Source organism: Rattus norvegicus, chromosome 6 (genome assembly GCF_021556685.1).
Source record: "Rattus norvegicus strain SHRSP/BbbUtx chromosome 6, alternate assembly SHRSP_T2T, whole genome shotgun sequence".
NCBI lineage: Eukaryota > Metazoa > Chordata > Mammalia > Rodentia > Muridae > Rattus > Rattus norvegicus.
Window position 1 is genome coordinate 67,611,797 of NC_141539.1, and position 21,311 is coordinate 67,633,107.

The following is a 21,311-nucleotide window of genomic DNA, read 5'->3' on the forward strand; positions in this document are numbered from 1 at the left end:
GGTATCACCACTGCAGGAACACAGGGTCTAGCTAGGCTACCCATATTCAGGCTGCTATTAAAGCGGTTCCCAGGAACCTGGGCAACACAGATCACGCGCAGAGCCTTCTGGCACGCTCAGCTCTGTTAAAACAGAGATGGTAATCGGCAAGCAAATAACCAGGGACTCTACTGTGAGACAGCACTGAGATTAAAAGCCATTAATCTCCGCCTAACCGTCACAACAGACCATAAAATATATAGCTTGCCCACTCCGAAGTCGTGCTTCTCCCAAACACTCAGCTCCAACAAGCTCCCCGCCCCCTCACCCTCAGCCACGCCCTATTGTGCACGCCTAGGAGGGCCGAAGGCAGAAAAACTGGACCTAGAGAGCATGCGTCACTTCCGCTGGGGGCGGGGCGTAGCGGAGGGTGAGGCTGTAGCGCCAGTGTTTGGGGTCCGGGCGCCGCAGCTGCTAGAAGGCCGGGCAGGCTGATGCGGACATCATCGCTGGCGGAAGGCAAGGGGCGGCCGCGGCGCCCGTGACTGTTGCCTACGTCCAGGTGAGTGGCCGAAAGCCGGCGGGATGGCAGGTGACCTCCGCGGTGCGGGCGCTCCGCCGGGCTGTCCCGCGGGCATTTCGGAGGCCCGGTGCGCAGGCCTCCGGGTCCTGGCGGGCGCTGAGCCCGGCTGTCCCCGTACCGCGGGCGTAGCAGCCGAGGTGTTTTGGTTGGTTGCGTCCCGCCCCCTCCGGTGATCCCGCCCAGCCCCTCTCTGCCGTGGCCCGTCGGGTCCTGAATGGGGTGTTCTCTGGCAGTTCACCCGAGTCGTTTTACTTCGTCCTTGACTAGGCAGTGTGCGTCTTGTATTTTGGTGGCTGAATATTTTTACTTGTCGGCGACTTTTTCCTTCCCGTCCGCAAATGATCCTATCCCAGAGCGCTGTTGCTTAAACAGAATCAGATGTGCGTGGCTTTTAAAAGATGAAGAAACTGTATGAGTCAGCAGGTTGCAGAACCTCTTATCAGTGCCATTTCTGTCATGATGGTGGGGACGTTGGGGGGGCGGGGATACGACTAGTTTCCCCACCCAGTACAGCAATAACTTTAAAGTGACAATATTTTAGGACATAAGCGGCTATCCTAGAATACGTTTAAAATTGCCATTTTCATTTCCAAGAACAGTTGTATTCTGGGGCCGAATTCCTGATTGTCAAAAATATATTTCAGGGTGTCAAGGTGAAGGAAATGTGAAGAATGTTTTAAAAATGTGAGGATTTTTATAAAAGTATATTAGACTGAATTATAAAGCTTATGTTTTAGTGAAGCAGTCAGTTGTACCAAATTCCATATAGCTATTTTGTGAAATTCGGTATGCATATCAGATGAATCTCCAGTATAAAGACCTCGCTTCATAGTTTTTGCTAATAGTTCTATTTTCTATCTTGTTTTGTATTTCTCCATCTAATTTTAAAATCTTGTTAGCAATGGCCCTCTTCGTTAATGATGTCAGATTAATGAAAGACCAGCTTCACTAGTTTATATTAATACATCCAGACTTTCACATGCAGAATTGATACAGGAACAGTCTGTACTTGGAGTTGTTTTTCTTAGTCAGTAAAGACAGGATTTGTTGCTTCATTTGAGGAACCTACGCTTGTACAAAGGTCAGAGCTAGACTTGTTTCATCTCAGTTCCCACTCACTCCCAATCTCTTGTATTTTATTCTGTTTAGTATCCTTTGCTTTTAAAAGGATACTTTCTTTCAATGCTTTCTGGTTTGCTTGAGTGCTTTTCTTACTGTTACTAACTTTGGGTAACACTCAAAGCTCTATCCACATTGTTCTCAAAACAAGTTTTACTTTTTGAACCAAAGTCATACTAATAAGCTCATGGTTATCTTGAAATGTCAAGGAAAATACAAGGTGTATTTATTTGTAGCTGAGCATTTAAAAAAAAAAAAAAAAAAAAAAGGAGCCTATTTTTGTTAGGTCCTGTGCATCCAAATACTGTAGGCCATCCTTGGGTAACCACTTGGCCTTAAGGGTTCAGTTGTTATTGTGCTGACTATATCATACATAAATGCAGTCTCTGTATTTCTATTTCAGTGTCCTGTCATTACTGCATTCTGTAAATGCAAAAGAAAATCCAGTTTATGTAAACTGTCCCCTTTCCAGGTCTTTCTTTCATACTGACAAGTGGCATTTTCCCTCTGTGTCTGACTTGAAAACTTAAAAGAGTTTTCTTGACATCTTCTTCTCATCCCATTTATGCTTGTCACCAAGTCCTGTTTTTTTACATTTATTTTTATCTTTAATATGTGTATGTGTCGGTAGTTAATGCAGACATGAGTGCAAGTGCCTGCAGAAACCAAAAGAAGGTGTCGGATCTCCCGGGACATGCAGACAGTTGTGAGCTGGCTGCTGTAAGCAGCGTAATACGGGTTCTGGGAACCAAGCTCCAGTCCCTGGAAGAAGAGCACACGCTCTTAACCACTAAACCATCTCCAGCCCCATCTCTTTCTCTTGTAATTTTCTTCTTCTCTTTTCAAAATGTAATTCTCAGTAGATCCCACTCCTGCATTCTTGCACTGTTATTGTATTCAGACCCTCATTGCCTTGTTGGCTGCATTATTGCAATTTTAAATGACATACTCTGCATGTTCATTCTGTCCGTAACTGGGACGACACCTAGCATTTCCCTCAGTCTCTCAATGTCTGTTAAAATTCCACTCCTTTCCCTAGCATAGAACTTAGTCTCCCTTTCTGCTTACACACCTCTAGTCCTTCTAGCTCTTTCCCCAGTTTACAGCACTCTTCACCTTTTCATTCTTTTTCCTACTTTTGCCGTAACTTTTGTTGTGGTTGACTTTCCTCTCAAAACATTTTCAGTGCATTTTCTAATGCTGGCATTTGTTTAGTAGAAGTAAAGCTTGTTGCTCATTTCTCTGTTAAGTAGTTGTTGCTTGATGGTGGTGGTTTCTGATAGCTATAATTAGAATCTCTCATTTTGTTTGCAAAATTATTTTTCTGTAATGTTTTCCATTTTGGGGGCTTTATATTCTGTGTATTGATGCCAAATTGATAGGTATATAATGTCTCAGGGATTGGTTCTTTCCACTATGAGTTTCTGGGATTGAATTGTCTAGTTTGCATGGCAAGTACTTTTACCAGGTGAGCAAGATCACTGGCCCTAAATGATTGTGTCTTTTTGGAAGGAACCAATGTAGACTGTATCAGCATAGTCTAGACTTGGATTGCTTTCTCTTCTGCCTCAGTCTTGGACTGATCTAGTGAATCATCTATGCTTTCAACCAGCTTATTCTATCACCAAAATGTTGCTTACTTTTTCTTCTGCCTAGAATATTTTATCAAGATTTTCACAAGACTTCATTTCCTCAGTTCTCTCAGAGCCACTAAAATGCTGAAGTATCAGTTCTTCTGACTGTCCCATCTAATTAGTATTCTTTGTACCCTTCCTTTTCTACTTTAATTCATGACACTATTAGGAGTACAAATAATTAATATATATCTTTTTGCTAATATTGTTCTTGATTCACAAGACTGCCTGATATTGAGTAAGGTCATCCTCTTGCTGTTAAGTTCCCTTTTTTATCCCATGCAAAGGTGTTTCCCTTAAATCTAATATCGAAGGCTTTTATTTTTATTTTTCACTATTTAGGATATCATCATTCCCAAACTTCTCTCAATCCTTATCAGTACATTATAGGTATGTTTCAGAACTAGTATGTAGCCAGGAGTATTAATTTTTAACATTTCAGAATTCTATACTCTTTATTAATTAATTTTTCTTTTTGCCTCTAGTATTTTTATTCTCCTGTTATCTTTGGATATTTAGCCTTAATTTTGTGCTACTTCTAAAGCTGGTTGCACATTTTCCTATTGGCTGTATGTGCAGATCTCTCTAGGTGATAGTTCATTCCATGGCATGTTTTGTAATCTTTCTGAGTTAATGTTCAGTGGTGGTTGCCCATTGCCCAACATTAGACAATGACATTGCCTTGGAGTTTTAGTTGTCTCTTCTGGAATTCCACATAATTAACTAACTCAGACCAGTCTTCATTTGCATAGAACACTAGTGCTATGTGGTAATAAGACGTAGATGCTGATCTTCAGCGCAGCTTTTGTTCATGCTGGTTTATGTAGATGAAACCCCAGGCTTTCTGCATGCTAGGTAAGTAAGTATTTTGCCAATTGAACTACATTCCCAGTCCCACAGCATGAGTTCTTATCTACATGTACTTTATCAAGTATTTCTGTGTGGTGGAAGTTGCCGGTTTTATGCTAACTAAACAGAATCACATTCACTGCAAGTCCTGAGAAACTCAGAAGAGCCAGGAAGGCAGACAGGCTTGTATCCTTCTGTCTTTCCTCTGTACAGGTGAGTGTATTAAAATAATGCACCAACTAAGTATAGATAGGATTTTAGTTGAGACTTTTCCTCCCTTTGCACAGAGTTTGCAAAACTTTTGTTTTGATTTTCTCAGTGTAATTCTCTACTGCCTCCTTACATAAGCTACATCCTGAGTAAACCTGCATTGGACTTTTTGTGCTTTGTTGCATGCTTTGGGGTGTGTGTGTGTGTGTGTGTGTGTGTGTGTGTGTGTACATTATTTAGAATTCTCTCCTCATCTTTACATGTGAGTTTCTTTTTTTTTTTTTTTTAAAGATTTATTTATTTATTATATATAAGTACACTGTAGCTGTCTTCAGACACACCAGAAGAGGGCATAGGATCTCTTTACAGATGGTTGTGAGCCACCATGTGGTTGCTGGGAATTGAACTCATGACCTCTGGAAGAGCAGTCGGGTGCTCTTAACTGCTGAGCCATCTCTCCAGCCCCCGTGAGTTTCTTTTTAATTTGCAATTTTAATTGCATGTGCATGTGTGCATGTGTGTATGCGATACAAGAGGTCTTGCCCTGTAGCACAGGCTGGTCTCACACTTACCTTCTTCTTCCCTTGTCTCGTGTGTTATGATTACAGGCATACGCCACTATGCTCAGTATTTTTACTGTTTTAACCAGGCATTTGAGATTATTCCATGGTTCCCTTTCCTAGCATGTTTTTCAAAGATTTAAAAGAATACATTTATTTATTTATTGTGTGTGTGCATGCAATAGCACATGGAAATCAGAGGACAACATCATGAGTCAACTCTCTCCCACCACATAGGTTCTGGAGAATCAAACTAAAGTCATCAGGTTTGGCAGCAAGTGCCATTATCTACTTAGTCATCTCACCAACCCTCAGCCATATCTTAAGGAAAAAAAATATTTATGGTTGCTCTTAGAGTTTTCAGTATACAGTTGTAGCTAATCTAAATGCAGTTTGAAATAACACTATGTGGTAACATGTGTAATGTACAATAACAGAGTATTGTATTGTATTGTAATATAACCCTAATTTTTTCCTTTTTTTCCTTATATCATCATCATTCATTTCACCAGTATATGAGGATTGAGCCACTTTTTAAAGTCCATATTAATTGTGTAAAGTTGGACTTTTTATTGTGACATTCTCATGAGTTTATATAACCCTTCATCATCCCTCCCATGGCTCCTGTCTTAGGATCCTCTCTCCCCCCACCCCCCGCCTTGCCCTGATCCCCGGTCTTTTTTGTAATAGTTTCTTCTCCTTTACTCTTATGCCACAGTACTCTGGCCACCCAGACTTTACCATGAGAGAAACCAGTGATACTTTTCTGAGACTACATTATTTTGCTTAACATGGCATCAACCAGTTCCATGTATTTTCCATCAAACAACCTTACTCTGTTTTGCTTTATGAATAAATAACACTGCATCGTGTGTCTGTATTCTACATCATACCTGGGCTGCTTTCCATACCTTAGGTATTGTAAATAAGAAAAGCAGAATAGAAAACCATGGAAAGGCAAGGCAGCTTCTAACTGGATTTTGAAGAGATTACTTATATTTTCTTTCAGTGATTTCCAATTCTCAGTACGTTAAGGTCTTTGATTCTATTTTGAGTTGAGTTTTATGTTCAAGTTTCAAGGTTTTTTTTTTTAAGAACTCTTTTTTTTTTTTAATGGGCATGAATGTTTTGTCTAAATGTACGTCTGTGTGAAGATGCTATATCCCCTGAAACTGGGCTTACAGATAGCTGTGAGTTGCCATGTAAGTGCTGGGATTTGAATCCTGGTCCTCTGGAAAAACAACCAGTGCTCTTAACTGCTGAGCCATCTCTCTAACCCACAAGTTTATTTATATATATATATATATATATATATATATATATATATCCAGCCTTTAAAATACATGCATTTATTTATTTGTTTGTTTGTTTATTTACTTACTTAGTTGTGTGGGAGGGTTGGTACACATGTAGTGGTCAACAGAGTTTGTTGAAGTTTTTTCTTCCATTCTACCACGTGAGTTCAGGGGATTGAACTCATATTATTATGGTTGGTAGCAAGTGCCTTTGCTCACTGAGCCATCTCATTGGCCCTAATATCCAGACTTTCAACATGTATTTTTGGCCCCTTTCTTGAGAATCAGATGCATGGGTTCATTTCTTAATACTTTTTCCTGTTCCATCTATTCTTCAGTCTGTTTTATGCTAATATTATGTTTTTGTTACAGCTCTAGGGCTCATCTTAGAATCAAATACTGTTATGTCTCCAATATTGTTCCATTTGCCCAGAATTACCTTGGCCCAGGATTACTATTTTGAATTTTAGGATTATTTTTCTACTTACATAAAGAATATTATTGATATTTTGGTGGGGATACATTGAATATGTATATGGCTTTTAGTAATATGGGCATTTTAGTTATTGATTCTGCTACTTTATGGCCTTAACAGTGTTTAAATTTTTTCTTCAGTATTTTATTTTTTTCACAGTAGGGGTCTATTATATGCTTTGGTTTACTTCTAGGTATTTGTAGTTGGTGGCTGTTGTGATTGGAATTAATCTCCTTTTTTTTTCTTTTCTTTTCTTTTCTTTTGCTTTTTTTTTTATTGTCTTAGCAAGTTTATTATCGGTGCATAGAAAAGCTACTAATTACTGGTACAAGTTTATAAACCTATCTGCCAGGGAAGCTGAGAGACTTAAAAGCTTAAGCCTAGCATGACTACAGAGTTGGTTCCAAGTCACCCTGTACAATTTAATGGGACCCTATCAAAATAAAGTAAAAACAACTCGGACCTAAATCTCAATGGTCAAGAGCTTGCTTAGCATGCAAGAAACCCTAGATTCAATATCCAGTACTAAGAGAAAGGTGGGGGAGGGAAGACTGAAGAATAGAGGAGGGTAAGGTGAAGGAGAGTGGAGGCAGGCAAGCTTCTGATCTTTGTAAGTTCATTTCGTATCCCAGTACTTTGTTGCATTTATCTTATCAGATCTAAGAGTTTTCCGGTTGATGATTTGAAGTTCATCTAAGCATAAGATCATGTCATGTATTAACAATGGTAATTTGGCTTTTCATTTTTCTTTTTATTTCTTAAACTTATCTCATTGTGCTAAGATTTCAAATAACATACTAAGTCAGAGAGGTGAGGATGACTATCCTTCTCTCATTACAAATTCTAGAGGGAATGCTTTTAGTTTTCCCCTATTCAGGATGATGTTGGCTATGCATTTGTGTTGGGTAAACTTTATTATATTGAGGTTTAATCTTTCCATTTTTAGTTTCTTCCAGACTTTTCTCATGAAGGGATAATTGAATTTTGTCAAAGGCTGACTTTGTGTGTGTGTGTGTGTGTGTGTGTGTGTGTGTGTGTGTGTGTGAGAGAGAGAGAGAGAGAGAGAGAGAGAGAGAGAGAGAGAGAGAGTGATGATGATGATAATGATTGTGTGAATTGTTCCCGAGTTTATGCTCTATTACATTTACTAATTTGTCTGTGTTGAGCCATCTTTGCGTCCTTGAAGTGAAGCTAGCATGATCTGATATGTGATCTGATATGTGATCTGATATGTGATCTGATATATGATCTGATATATGATCTGATATATGATCTGATATATGTTCTGTTTAATGCATTGCTGAAGTTGGTTCATGGGTATTTTACTGAAGTTTTTTGCCAAGAATACTGGTCTATATTTTCCCTTTTGTTCTGTCTAGATTTGGTTGTGGTATCAAAGTGCTGCTGGCTTTATAGAATAATTTTGGAAGGTTCTTCCTTTTCTATTTTGTGTGCTATTTTGATGGAGCTTGTGTTGGTATGGTAGATTTGACCATGAACCTGTCCAGTTCTCAGCTATTTTTGTTTGATAAAAATTTTAATACAGCTTTGGTCTCATTGTTTCTTACTGACCTGTTTAGGTTTTTCTCCTTTTTTTTTTTTCTGGTATTTTCTTGATTTAGTTTTTGTAAGCCATTAGTATCTAGAAATGTATCCATTTCATTTAGATTTTCTTATTGATTGCAATATGATTTTTAAAAATATTACTTAGTGATTTTCTGGATTTTAGTGGGGTCTGTTATAATAGGGGTATTACATGGGAAGTATTTTATGCCTCTGGTTTTATTAACCCTCATATTCTTTGTCTTTTGGTTACTTTGACTGAATCCTTATCAGCTCTGTTTTCTCTTCCATGGACCAATTCTTATTTCATTGATTCTCTCTGTTCTTTCTGTTGCTGTTTTGTTGATTTCAGTTCTGTTCTTTATTATTGTTCCCTGTAATTTTGATGGTGGCATCTTGCTTTTCTAAGATCTTGAGGTATATTACTGAGTTATTTGTTATTGCTCTGATTTGTAAATGTGGGCATTCATAGGTATTCACTTCACTCTATATTCTACATGTTATGGTAAGTTGAGTTTTCATTTTCATTTTCATTTGATTATATGAATTGATTCTCCCACCTTCTTTGAAGACCCACTAATAATTGAAAAGTACCCATATTTTTTCTAATACCCATATTTTTTCCTTTAGTTTTTCTTGCTGTTTATTTCTAGGTTTCTTCCATTATGATCTAATAAGAATTTTTAACAATTGGCTAGGATTTGCTTTGTGGTCTAAAATATGGCCTGTTTTAAAGGAAATTCCTTGAGTTACTGAGAAGAATGCATTTTTTCCATAGCTGTGGATGAATATTCTTCAGAGCTATTAAACTCATTTGATCTCTATGTTAAAGTTTAACTTGAAGCTTCTTTATAAATTATGAGGTCAATTCTGAAGTATTCTGAGAAAGATATTAAAGTCATTTGCATTATCGTATCAGAACCTATCTGTGAGGTTATGACCATTAGTGTCCATACGTTTTTATGAAGTTGAGTATACCAAGGTTGGTACATACATATACTTATTACATGTTATTAATGGATTAACCCCTTTTATGGAGTGACCTTCTTTATATTTTTGGACTAATTTTTTGACATGAAGCCTTCCTTGACAGTTAAGAACTAGCTTCACCTGCTTGCGTAAATGCCATTTGCTTGAATATTATTTTCCATCCATCTTTGTCTCCAGCATTGAAAGAAATTTCTTACAGAGAACAAACACTTTTGTTTTGCTTTAAGTTAGAAAATCTTGTTTTGTTTTGTTTTAGAGCAGTGGTTCTCAACCTTTCTAATGGTTCATAGCAGTGGAGGGTGGGGAACTGGGGGTAGCCACTAGAAAGTCCTAAGGATGACATTAGCCAAAATACTCAATAAAGGGGAGATAGAACACGGCCCCCAGTTAAGGGGTGGGGCCACCCATCTATCTACAAAATTTTAACCCAGAATTGTTCCTGTCTAAAGGAAATGCAGAGACAAAAAAAATGGAACAGAGACTGAAGACCACTAGAAACCACCCTACCCAGGGATTCATCCCATCTGCAGACATCAAACCTGGTCACTATTGCTGGTGCTAAGAAGTACTTGCTGATAGGAGCCTTTATGGCTGTTCCCTGAGAGGTTCTGCTAGCACCTGACCAATACAGATGTAGATACTCACAGCCAAGCACTGGACTGAGCCCAGAGACCCCAGTGGAAGAGCTAGGGGAAGGACTGAAGGAGGTGAAGGGTATTGCAACCCCATGGGAAGAACAACAGTATCACCTAACCAGATCCCCCAGTGCTCCCAGGGATTAAACCACCAACCAAAGAGTCTACATGGCTCCAACTGCATATGTAGCTGAGGATGGCCTTAAGTGGCATAAATGGGAGGGGAGGCCCTTGGTCCTGGGAAGGCTCAATGCCCCAGTGTAGGGGGATGGTACAGGGATGAGGTGGGAGAGGGTGGGTGGGTGGAGGAGCCCCTCATAAAGGCAGAGGGGAGAGGAGGATAGGATAGAGGCCTGCAGAGGAGAAACCGGGAAGGGGGACATTTGAAATGTAAATAAATAAAATAACCAAAAAAAAATTATAGTTCCTCATGTGATGATCCCCAGCTATAAAATTATTATTATTATTATTATTATTATTATTATTATTATTATTTATTTTACAATTTACTTTTATTTCATGTGCTTTGGTGTTTTGCCTGCATGTATGTTTGTGTGAAAGTGTCAGATCATCTAAAACTTCTGGAGTTACAGGCAGTTATAAACTGCCATGTAGGTGCTGGGAATTGAACCCCGGGTCCTCTGGAAGAACAGCCAGTGTCTGTTCTTGACCACTGGGCCTTCACTCCAGTCTCCATAAAATTATTTTGTTACTACTTCATAACTGTAATTTTGCAACTGTTGTGAATTATAATGTAAATATCTATGTTTTGCAATGGTCTTTTGGTGATCATGACCCACAGGTGGAGAACCTGTTTTGAAGACTTGGTTTTATGTAGTCCTGGTTTTCCTGAACTCCCTGTGTAGCTAAGGATGACTTAAAACATCTGATCCTCATGCTTTCACCTCCCAAGGACTGGGGTTACAGATATGCACTGTTATGCCCAGGTTTTGCAGCACTAGGGATTGAACCTATGACTTTATTCATGTTAGGCAAGCAGTTTATCACCTGAGTTTCAGTCCTGGTGTCTTAGTTTTTGTTATTATTATTATTATTACTACTACTACTACTACAAATACTACTATGAGTTAAGACAATCTATATTATATTTGGGGTTTTTAAAAAATAACTTATTGTATTTATTTTTGACAATGTCATTGGTGTATGAAGTATACTCTGATTATTGTAACTTCCTACTCTCTTGCTAAACTTCCTCCCAGTCTTGTTATACCGTCTATACACATAAGGCCCTTTCTCACATACACACACTTGGAGAAACCCAGTGAGTTCATAGATTTACAACTATCTTTTGAAACCAGATGGGCTCCTCAGTATGTACACAACTGAAGATAAGGACTGCTTCTCTCTAATCCATAAATCGCCAGTGATTCAGCAGGGATGAGTAAGTTCCTCCCTTATCTGTGATTGACCATTGATAAATTTAATCTTGTCAGTCAGCCATAGTTATTGTGAGGTCGTGACTGTTGGCTGCACTCTGTACAAAAGACAACATTTTCTAGTCCTCCTCCCTACTGTTTGGCTCAAAACTCTTTCTAGCTCTTCTGAGATGATCCCCGAAACTAAGAATAAGTAGTACAAAAGTCTTGTATAGGGGTAAGTACTCAAGCTGTCACATTCTCAGCACCCTTGTTCATTGCACTATTCTTTGTACTGTTTTCTGCACTGTTTATGGCAAAGAGAAGCTGCTCTGATTAAGGCTGGGAAGCTCTTAATATAAAATGTTTTCAGAATTTCTAATGAATATACCAATGTTCTGGGCCCAACTTGCAATCACTGGTCGTAATAGCAACTCTGCTATACACTTTATATTTATTCTCTTCCTCCCAGGAAAGTAGCAATTTGCCAGGTTCCTCAGTTATTCAAAGGAACAAATATATTTGCATGCATAATTGGAGTTGCATGCTTAAACATTTAAAAATTTTGACTCTTTATGTTTGCCTCCCATATGTGATCCTGTTATCCTAGCTAGCTCCCACTGGGATGTAACATTCTGTAATTCTCAAACTGTTCTGAAAACAAGGAAAGAAAATGTATAAGACAACTTAAAAAAAAGAAAAACAATAATCCAAGTAAGAATTTTATAGCTTTACAATGTGAACATGTGTTTGTTAGGTTGTCATAAGTGTAGTTTGGAATCAGTTCTCCTTTAACAGATTCATAAATTTGTTTAGTATGTTGCTTTGATTCATAACATTAAGGTAGGATTTTTGTATTGTCAGATTTTCATCCTAAAGTATGTCACTTTTATTTGTAATATTAAGAGAGGATTTTTGTCTGTTGTAAAATAAGATATTTATTGTAAATAAAAACCTAAACGAAGAAAGTATATTACCAAAAAAGTTTGAAAAGCTAAAACTTAAAAGATATTCTACATTCACTATATTTATTTATATATTATTTAAAGCTCTTCAGGTAAGTATTAAATACACTATTATAAAATTAAAACAACTTTCAGGCTAATGATACGTCTCAGTGGGTAAAGCACTTGCCCCTATCTTGGTTATGTGAGCTTCGTCTCCAGGAAAGCTGTAATGGGAGGAGAGAACCAACTCTTGGAGGTTGTCCTCTGACTTACACACACTAAACTAATTAACATTTTTAAACTTTTAACTTTTTAAGTTAAAAAACAACTTTAGTTTACTAAAAATGTCATAGAAAACAATAATTGCATGTTTTTTCCCTTTACTAAACAGGATATTTAAATCGAACAATTATATTTTATCCAAATGACTCTGATAAAAGGTTATAGTGGTGTGTTAGTGCTAGTCTGTTAATCTGTATATTTTCCCAGTGTATTAAAACTTTCCCTTGCTGGGAAATCACATCCTTAGTAGGAAGAAAAATTCTGTAAGGAAGAATTCTACCTACTTGAGGCCTTCCTGTTAAAGTACATAATGATTGTGAAATTCAGTTTAGTAAACAAATATCTAAATCTGTTTACAAAACTTGACCTATTTTACAACATTTTAGTGTGTTTATTATTCAGTCTTTTGGATTAGTTGCACTAACAAATGGCTCTATAGAAATTTTAATTGTCAGAATTGACTAAAGCTTTTGATTTCCCTAGCCAAAGATACTAATTTCAGTCTAAGATGTATACCTTTTGGAAAATATTAGTTTTCTTCTTATGAAAAGAAAGACTGCATGAATCATCTTTGCTGAGGAGAAGTATACATTATTACAAGGAACTTTTAAGTATATATTTAAAATTTCAAAAGTTTAGTTTTTCCAAGTGAGCTGCCAAAATACAAAGAACTAAATGAAAGTGGGCTAAAACCAGGCTGTTTAGTAAATTTAAAAAGGTACAACATGATTCCTTTTGGTCTGGGTACAAAAGACTTGGGGCTGGAAAGATTGGTCAGTGGATAAGAACTTTTTGTATTTACTTCTTTAGACCTTGTCTGAGATACTTAGCATTCCCTTAGTATATTTTTCTGAATAAAAACAAACAAAAAAGTAGTGCTACTCCTGGCTATAGCAAAACTAAATGAGGGTGCTGCCGCTATGTCCTCTCAGTGATCATGGTTTCTGAAAACTGTTTGCTTGCCCAGATATTTTACTTCTTTAAACCAGGCCTTCATGTTTAAAGTTTCATTCTAAACTACTTTCATTAAAGAATCCTCTTTTCTATCATGTTTCAGCATTTTTTAAATTGACAATGTCTTATTTTAGATATTCCAAAAGAAAGAATGGCTCAGCAATGAAAGGCACTTATTGGTCTTGCAGATGACCTGGGATGAGTTCCTAGAAATCAAGGGCTGGCTAATGGCCATCAGTAACTCCAGTTCCAGGGGATCTAATGCCCTTTTCTAATCTAAACTTGTTGAGCACCAGGAATTCAGATGTTGTATATGCATATATGAAGGGAAAACTCACATACACATCAAATAAATAAGAAAGCAAAAATAAAAAATATGCTATATTTGGAGGCCACCTCTTTAAAATTCAGAATTGTAAAGCCTTAATAACAAAACTTCTTGGTAAGAAGGGAAACAAATACTGATGCCAGCCAATTGGATCTGCTTAAAAGGTTCTGGGAAACTTTTAATAGTTAGATGTAGTGACTTTGACTATTGGCTCCTATTTATTATGAATACCTGATTAGAATTTCAGGAAAGTAAATAGTTAGAATATGCAGATCCAGGACTGTTGTAGAGTTTTTATGACACCATTGGGCGGAAAGGGTTTCTTTGGCTTACTCCCATTTATTTCACTGTTGATCATCAAAAGAAGTCAGGATGAAAACTCAAACAGGGCAGGAACCTGGAGGCAGGAGCTGATGTAGGGAGAGAGGGGTGCTGCTTACTAGCTTGCTCAGCCTGCTTTCTTATAGAACCCAAGACCATCAGTCCAGGGCATGGCACCATCCACAATGGACTGGGTCCTCTTCCATCAGTAGTAAGAAAATGCCCTACAGGCTTGCTTACAACCCAGTCTTATGGAAGCTCTCCTCGTCTCATCCCTTTCCTTCCTCTTCCTTCCCCTCCCCTTCCCTTCACTTTATGGTCATGGACTCAAACCCTCTGAAACTATAAACCCTAAATGAAGTTCTGTAAGTTTCCTTAGACATAGTATAGTGTCTCATCACAGCAATAGAAAAGCAAGACGAACGTTAATGTCAGGGAGTGGGATATTGCTGACAGGCCTGACCATACTTTTTTTAGTGGGGAATGGGGGATAATTTGGGAATTTGGATTAGGAAAACAGTTGCAGGCTGTAAGCAGGTACTTAACAGATCATCCTAATTTGCAAGACCCTACTGTTAAGAGCAATGCAGACTATGGAGGTTCAGCTCAAGGAGTTTCAAAAGAAAATAATATTAGCAACTGACCTTTAGAGCATTCTTGTGATATTCTGACAAAACAATTGTTTGCTTTCTACTCTTGCCCTAATTTTTTTTTTCTGATGAAAAATTGACAAACAGTAGATTGATTTCCTTGGTAGAGATGTCACGACTGCCTAAAATACTAGTTTTGTCACTTGATTACTTGTAATCATTCTTTCGAGAGTCTCTAACGAAAAAGAGCAAGCAGGGCAAAAAGGAATAGAAAAGACACATTTTGAAGTGAAAATGAGCACCAGGAAGTTTAATGCTATAGCCAAGCCTTGTGCTGAAAGAGATGAAAAGTTAAAGGCTTGTTCCAAAATGGAATAAAGGAAGGGATGCTCTTAGACAAGATGCCATCCAACTATGTTTCCAACTTGTAGAAAGGAAATACATGACAAGTATAATCTGTCTTTAAAAAGCAGCTACAGTGGGAATCTTATGCAAATGTGATTGAGAACCAGGCCTCATCCCATGTAGGCAGTCAAACTTGTAGTGTCATCCAAGTAGTTTGGGCTTTAGAGCCATGAAGGACACATGGGGAAAGAGGAGTAAAGGGTTTGTGGAACCTTTCTCCATGCTTAAGGCCGGGCAGCCTGTGACAGGGCAGGGTCTGCAAGACAAGCTCAGGAGGGCAAGAGGCCCTGGGAGGCAAATGTGTGGAAGTATAACTGAGATCGCATTAAAGACACCAGGATGTTGGAGATGCTGGAGTCATGAGGCATATGCCAAGGAGAGCAATAGACTGAGTAGGACCAGCCCAAGACAGAGATGTGTTGCAGTCAACTAAGCTGGAAGGGAAGAACCATCAGATTTGGAGTTTGTCCTGCTGGTTTTGGTCTTGCTTTGGTTCCGTATTTCCCTTTTGAAATAATAATGTATATTCAATACTACTGTATGTTGGAAGTATATATAATTTGCTTTTTACTTTTGCTTTTATCGGGCTTACAATTAAGAGATTGCCTTGATTTTCAGAAGTGATTTTGGACTTTTAAATTGTGTTGAGACTGAAAGATTATTGAAACCTTTAAAGTTGGACTAAATTCGTTTCACATTATGATATGACCATAAGCCTTTGGAGGTTTGGCAGGGGGTTGAATATTCTAATTTGAATGATAATGGGATACTACATTGGCTCACATGTTTGACTATTTAATCCCTAGTTTGTGGAACCTTTTGGGAATGATTAAGAAGTGTGGCTTTGTTGGAGGAAGTGTGCCACCTGTGAGAAGCTTTGAGGTTTAAAAGGCCTTCCTATTCCCAGTTGGCTTTCTCTGCCTCCTACTTACTTATGATGTAAGCTTATGGTGATTTGAAGGAAAATTGCCACTGTAGGCTTATATGTTTGAATGTTTGGTTCTCAGTTAGTGAAACTGTTTGGAGAGGATTAGAAGGTGTGGGCTTGTTAAAAGGGTGTCACTAGGGTGTCCACTTTGAGGTTTCAGAAGCCCTTACTAGGCCCAGTGTGTCCCTGTCCTCCCCCCGCCCCCCCCATGACACACACACACACACACACACACACTCCCCACCTTGATGATCATGAACTAACTTTCTGAAACTGTAAGCACGTTCCTAATCAAATGACTAATTTTATAAGTTGCTATTGCCTTGATCAATGGTGTTTTATCATGGCAGTAGTAACCCTAACTAAATCAAAATTCTTAGTTGTTCCTGACACCATGGTTGTGCTTTGCGTGGACTGCTAAATAACCCTCTGAAACTGTGATCTCTAAATTAAACACTTTCTTTGATAAGTTGCCATGGTTATAGGTTCTTCCCACAGCAATAGATGAGTCCAAATATTCTAAGATAGGAGCAACTGAAACGTCGTTTTACCTTCCTTACACGTCTCATCTTCCTGTGGCTCCCCATTGCCATCCAGGTTCCATTACCTTGATTTATGACTATCTTTGCTCCATAACTAGTAAAAATCTTATATAGCCATATCTACAGTGGGGCATGTTATTCGGCTCAACCTGAATCTACTTCTTCAGATTGTAATCATTCATATTTGACTCAAGAACAAACTTGTCATATTCTCTTAAAGATAAAAACTGTGTTTTGCATTGACTAATTTACCTTCCAAAATTCCAGTCTTCACAGGAAATAGCATCTCTTTTGTTGGTCTAACTATTCTCCATCTTTAAAAATTAAATAAAATTTAACTATCACTTAAAATGTAGTCAAATGGCCAGGCGATTGTGGAAAACCTTTAACCTCAGGAGTAAGGAGGCAGAGGCAGGTGGATCTCTTGGTCTAGAGTGAGTTCCAAGACAGCCAGAGAAACTTTTCAAAAGTCAAACAAACCAACAAACAAACAAAAAAGAATGAATGAATAAAAATTTCATCAGAGTTTTGTCAAGTAGCTTCTGTATCCTATTTTCCTAACACATTACAACAGTGCATAGCACTCAAACTGTTCCCAGTTACTGCCATCTATGCCTAATAATAGAAATTGATTCTGTGTCCTTGCATATTCTTGGTGACCTATGTCTCATGTACCTTTAAGGTATTTCTGTAGTCCACAGTTTTACTAGTTAAAAGGATACAATATCTGCATAGGGTTTTTATTGTTTGCTTTTTTGTTCAGTGGGTCTCACACTGTATTTCAGTCTGCCTATTACCATGAAGTTCATACTAGTCTTAAATTTGTGATCTTCTTGCCTAAGCCTTCTGAGTGTTGGGATTGTACTAATATGCCACCAAACCTGGTCAAAATATGTTTTAATTGATCTTTCTTGACTTATAAATATTTCTCATCAATTTACTGTTTTATTTTTCACTGATGGCCTGTTTTGCATTTCTTGTCTATTTGAGGTTATTGCTATTAGGTATGATTTTGTGTACTGTAGTTATGAACCACTTGCAAGAAGCTGCCACATATAGTGTCTAAGCTGGTATGTATGTGTGTATAGGCTAGAAGTGAACATCTAATGTCTTCTTTTGTCACTCTTTTGTCACTGATATCCTTTGAAACAGGCTCTCTCACCCAACCACTGGGTAGACTAGGGTCAGTAAGCTCCTGGGTTTCTCCTGTCTCTGCTCTACCTCCATGTAGGTGGTTAGCTTACAAGTATAACTTGGGTCTTAGTGCTTGCACAACAATCATACTACCCATCTACTTTGATTAAATGAGCCATTGATAGATAAGGGAACTTAGGAAGCCTATTTAATGAGCAGTTATTACTAGATGAGGGGAGACAGTCTTAACATGGCCATTTCTTTCCATCTTCTGAGATCAATTTTTTTCTTCAGAGACTTGAAGTTGTCATCATAGAGGTCTTTCATTTGCTTGGTTAGAGTCACCCCAAGATATTTTATATTATTTTTGACTATTGTGAAGGGTGTCATTCTCCTAATTTCTTTCTCAGCCTATTTATCCTTTGAGTACAGGAAGGCTACTGATTTGTTTTAGTTAATTTTATTTCCAGCCACTTTGGTGAAGTTGTTTATCACGTTTGGGAGTTCTCTGGTGGAACTTTTGGGGTCATGTAAGTATACTATCATATCATCTGCAAATAGTGATATTTTGACATCTTCCTTTTCAATTTGTATCTCTTTGACCTCCTTTTGTTGTCTAATTGCTCTGGCTATGACTTCAAGTACTATATTGAATAGGTAGGGAGAGAGTGGGCAGCTTTGGTCCCTGATTTTAGTGGGATTGCTTCAAGTTTCTCTTGATTTAGCTTGATGTTGGCTACTGGTTTGCTGTTGGCAACTAGTTTGCTGTGTATTGCTTTTACTATGTTTAGATACGGGCCTTTAATTCTTGATCTTTCCAAGACTTTTATCATGAAGGAGTGTTGAATTTTATCAAATGCTTTCCCAGCATCTAATGAGATGATCATGTGGTTTTTTTTCTTTGAGTTTGTTTATATAGTGGATTACATTGATGTATACTGAACCATCCTGCATCCATAGGATGAAGCCTACTTGATCATGATGGATGATTGTTTTGATGAGTTCTTGGATTCAATTTGCTAGAATTATACTGAGTATTTTTGCTTCGATATTCACAAGGGAAATTGGTCTGAAGTTTTTTGTTAGGTCTTTGTGTGGTTTAGGTATAAGTGTAATTGTGACTTCGTAGAATGAATTGGGTAGTGTTCCTTCTGTTTCTATTTCGTAGAAAAGTTTGGAGAGTATTAGTATTAGGGTAGTCTATGAAGATCTGATAGAATTCTGCACTAACTCCATCTGTTCATGGGCTTTTTTGGTTGGAAGACTTTTAATGACTGCTTCTATTTATTTAGGGGTTATGGAATTGTTTAGATGGTTTATCTGATCCTGATTTAACTTTAGTACCTGGTATCTGTCTAGAAAATTGTCTGTTTCATCCAGATTTTCAAGTTTTTTTGAATATAGGCTTTTGTAGTAGGATCTGATGATTTTTTTTTTAACTTAACAACAGTTTCTGTTGTTATGTCTCCTTTTTCTTTTCTGATTTTGTTAATTTGGATACTGTCTCTCTGCCCTCTGGTGAGACTGGCTAAGGGTTTATCTATCTTGTTGATTTTCTCAAAGAACCAGCTCTTGGTTTTATTGATTCTTTGTATAGTTCTTTTTGTTTCTATTTGGTTGATTTCAGCTCTGAGTTTAATTATGTCCTGCCAAGTACACCTCTTAGATGTATTTGTTTCTTTTTGTTTTAGAGCTTTCAGATGTGCTGTCAGCTGCTAATGTATGCTATCTCCTGTTTTTTTTTTTTTTTTTTTTTTTTTTTTGGAGGCTCTCAGAGCTATGAGTTTTCCTCTTAGCACAGCTTTCACTGTGTCCCATAAGTTTGGGTATGTTGTGCCTTCATTTTCATTAGATTCTAAGAAGTCTTTAATTTCTTTCTTTATTTCTTCCTTGACCAGGTTATCATTGAGTAGAGCATTGTTCAGCTTCCATGTTTATGTGGGATTTCTTTCTGTTTTTTTGTTGTTACTGAAGACTAGCTTTAGTCCATGGTGATCTGATAGCGTGCATAGTATTATTTCTATCTTGTATCTATTGAGGCCTGTTTTGTGACTGATTATATGGTCAATTTTGGAGAAGGTATCATCAGGTGCTGAGAAGAAGGTATATTCTTTTGTTTTAGGATGAAATGTTCTGTAGATATCTGTTAAATTCATTTGGTTCATATGTTAAATAACTTCTGTTAGTTTCTCTGTGTCTCTGTTTAGTTTCTGTTTCCTTGATCTGTCCGTTTATGAGAGTGGGGGTATTGAAGTCTCTCACTGTTGTCATGTGAGGTGTGATGTGTGCTTTGAGCTTTAGTAAGATTTCTTTTATGAATATGGGTGTCCTTGCATGTAGATCATAGATATTCAGAATTGAGAGTTCATCCTGGTGGATTTTTCCTTTGACGAGTATGAAGTGTCCTTCTCTATTTTTTTGATAACTTTTGGTTGAAAATTGATTTTATCTGATATTAGAATGGCTATGCCAGCTGGTTTCTTGGGACCATTTGCTTAGAAATTTTTTTTCCATTCTTTTACTATGAGGAAGTTTCTGTCTTTATCACTGAGGTGTGTTTTCTATATGCATCAAAATGCTGGGTCCTCTTCATATATCCAGTCTGTTAATCTATGTCTTTATATTAGGGAATTGATCTGTTGATATCGAGAGATATTTATGACCAATGATTGTTGTTTCCTATTATTTTTATTGTTAGAGGTGGAATTATGTTTATGTGGCTGTCTTTTTTTTGGGTTAGTTGAAAGAAGATTACTTTCTTGCTTTTTATAGGGTGTAGTTTCCCTCTGTGTGTTGGATTTTCCATCTATTATCCTTTGTAGGGTTGGAATTGTGGAAAGATACTGTGTAAATTTGGTTTTGTCATGGAATATCTTGGTTTCTTCATCTATGTTAATTGAGAGTTTTGCTGGATATAGTAACCTGGGCTGGCATTTGTGTTCTCTTAGGGTCTGTATGACCTCTGCCCAGGATCTTATAGATTTCATAGTCTCTGGTGAGAAGTCTGGTGTAATTCTGATAGGCCTTTATATGTCGCTTGACCTTTTTCCCTTACTGCTTTGAATGTTCTTTCTTTGTTTTGTGCATTTGGTGTTTTAACTATTATGTGATGGTAGGAATTTCTTTTCTGGTCCAATCTATTTGGAGTTCTGTAGACCTCTTGTATGTTTATGGGCATTTCTTTCTTTAGGTTAAGGAAGTTTTCTTCTGTAGTTTTGTAGAATATATTTACTGGCCCTTTAAGTTGGGAATCTTCATTCTCTTCTATACCTATTATCCTTAGGCTTGATCTTCTGATTGTGTCCTGGATTTCCTGGATGTTTTGGGTTAGGAGCTTTTTGCATTTTGCATTTTTTTGACTGTTGTGTCAATGTTTTCTATGATATCTTACATCCCTGAGATTCTCTTATCCTGTATTCTGTTGGTGAGGCTTGAGTCTATGACTCCTGAACTCTTTCCTAGGTTTTGTATCTCCAGGGTTGTCTCCCTTTGTGATTTCTTTGTTTCTATTTCCATTTTTAGATCCTGGATGGTTTTGTTCAATTCCTTCACCCATTTGGTTGTGTTTTCCTGTAATTCTTTAAGGGATTTTTGTGTTTCCTCTTTAACAGC

The 21,311-nt window shown here is 37.6% G+C and overlaps 1 protein-coding gene across 3 annotated transcripts in view; it reads left to right on the forward strand.

Moving 5' to 3' along the window:
- Positions 1 to 379: 379 nt before the first annotated feature.
- The window catches only part of Pnpla8 (patatin like domain 8, phospholipase A2), a 61,954-nt gene continuing 41,022 nt past the window's right edge, over positions 380 to 21,311 (forward strand). Inside the window, exon 1 of one of the 3 annotated variants that reach the window (XM_087553194.1) lies at positions 380 to 441. The gene's annotated coding sequence lies outside the window, so the exon portion shown is untranslated. 3 annotated transcript variants of the gene reach the window in all.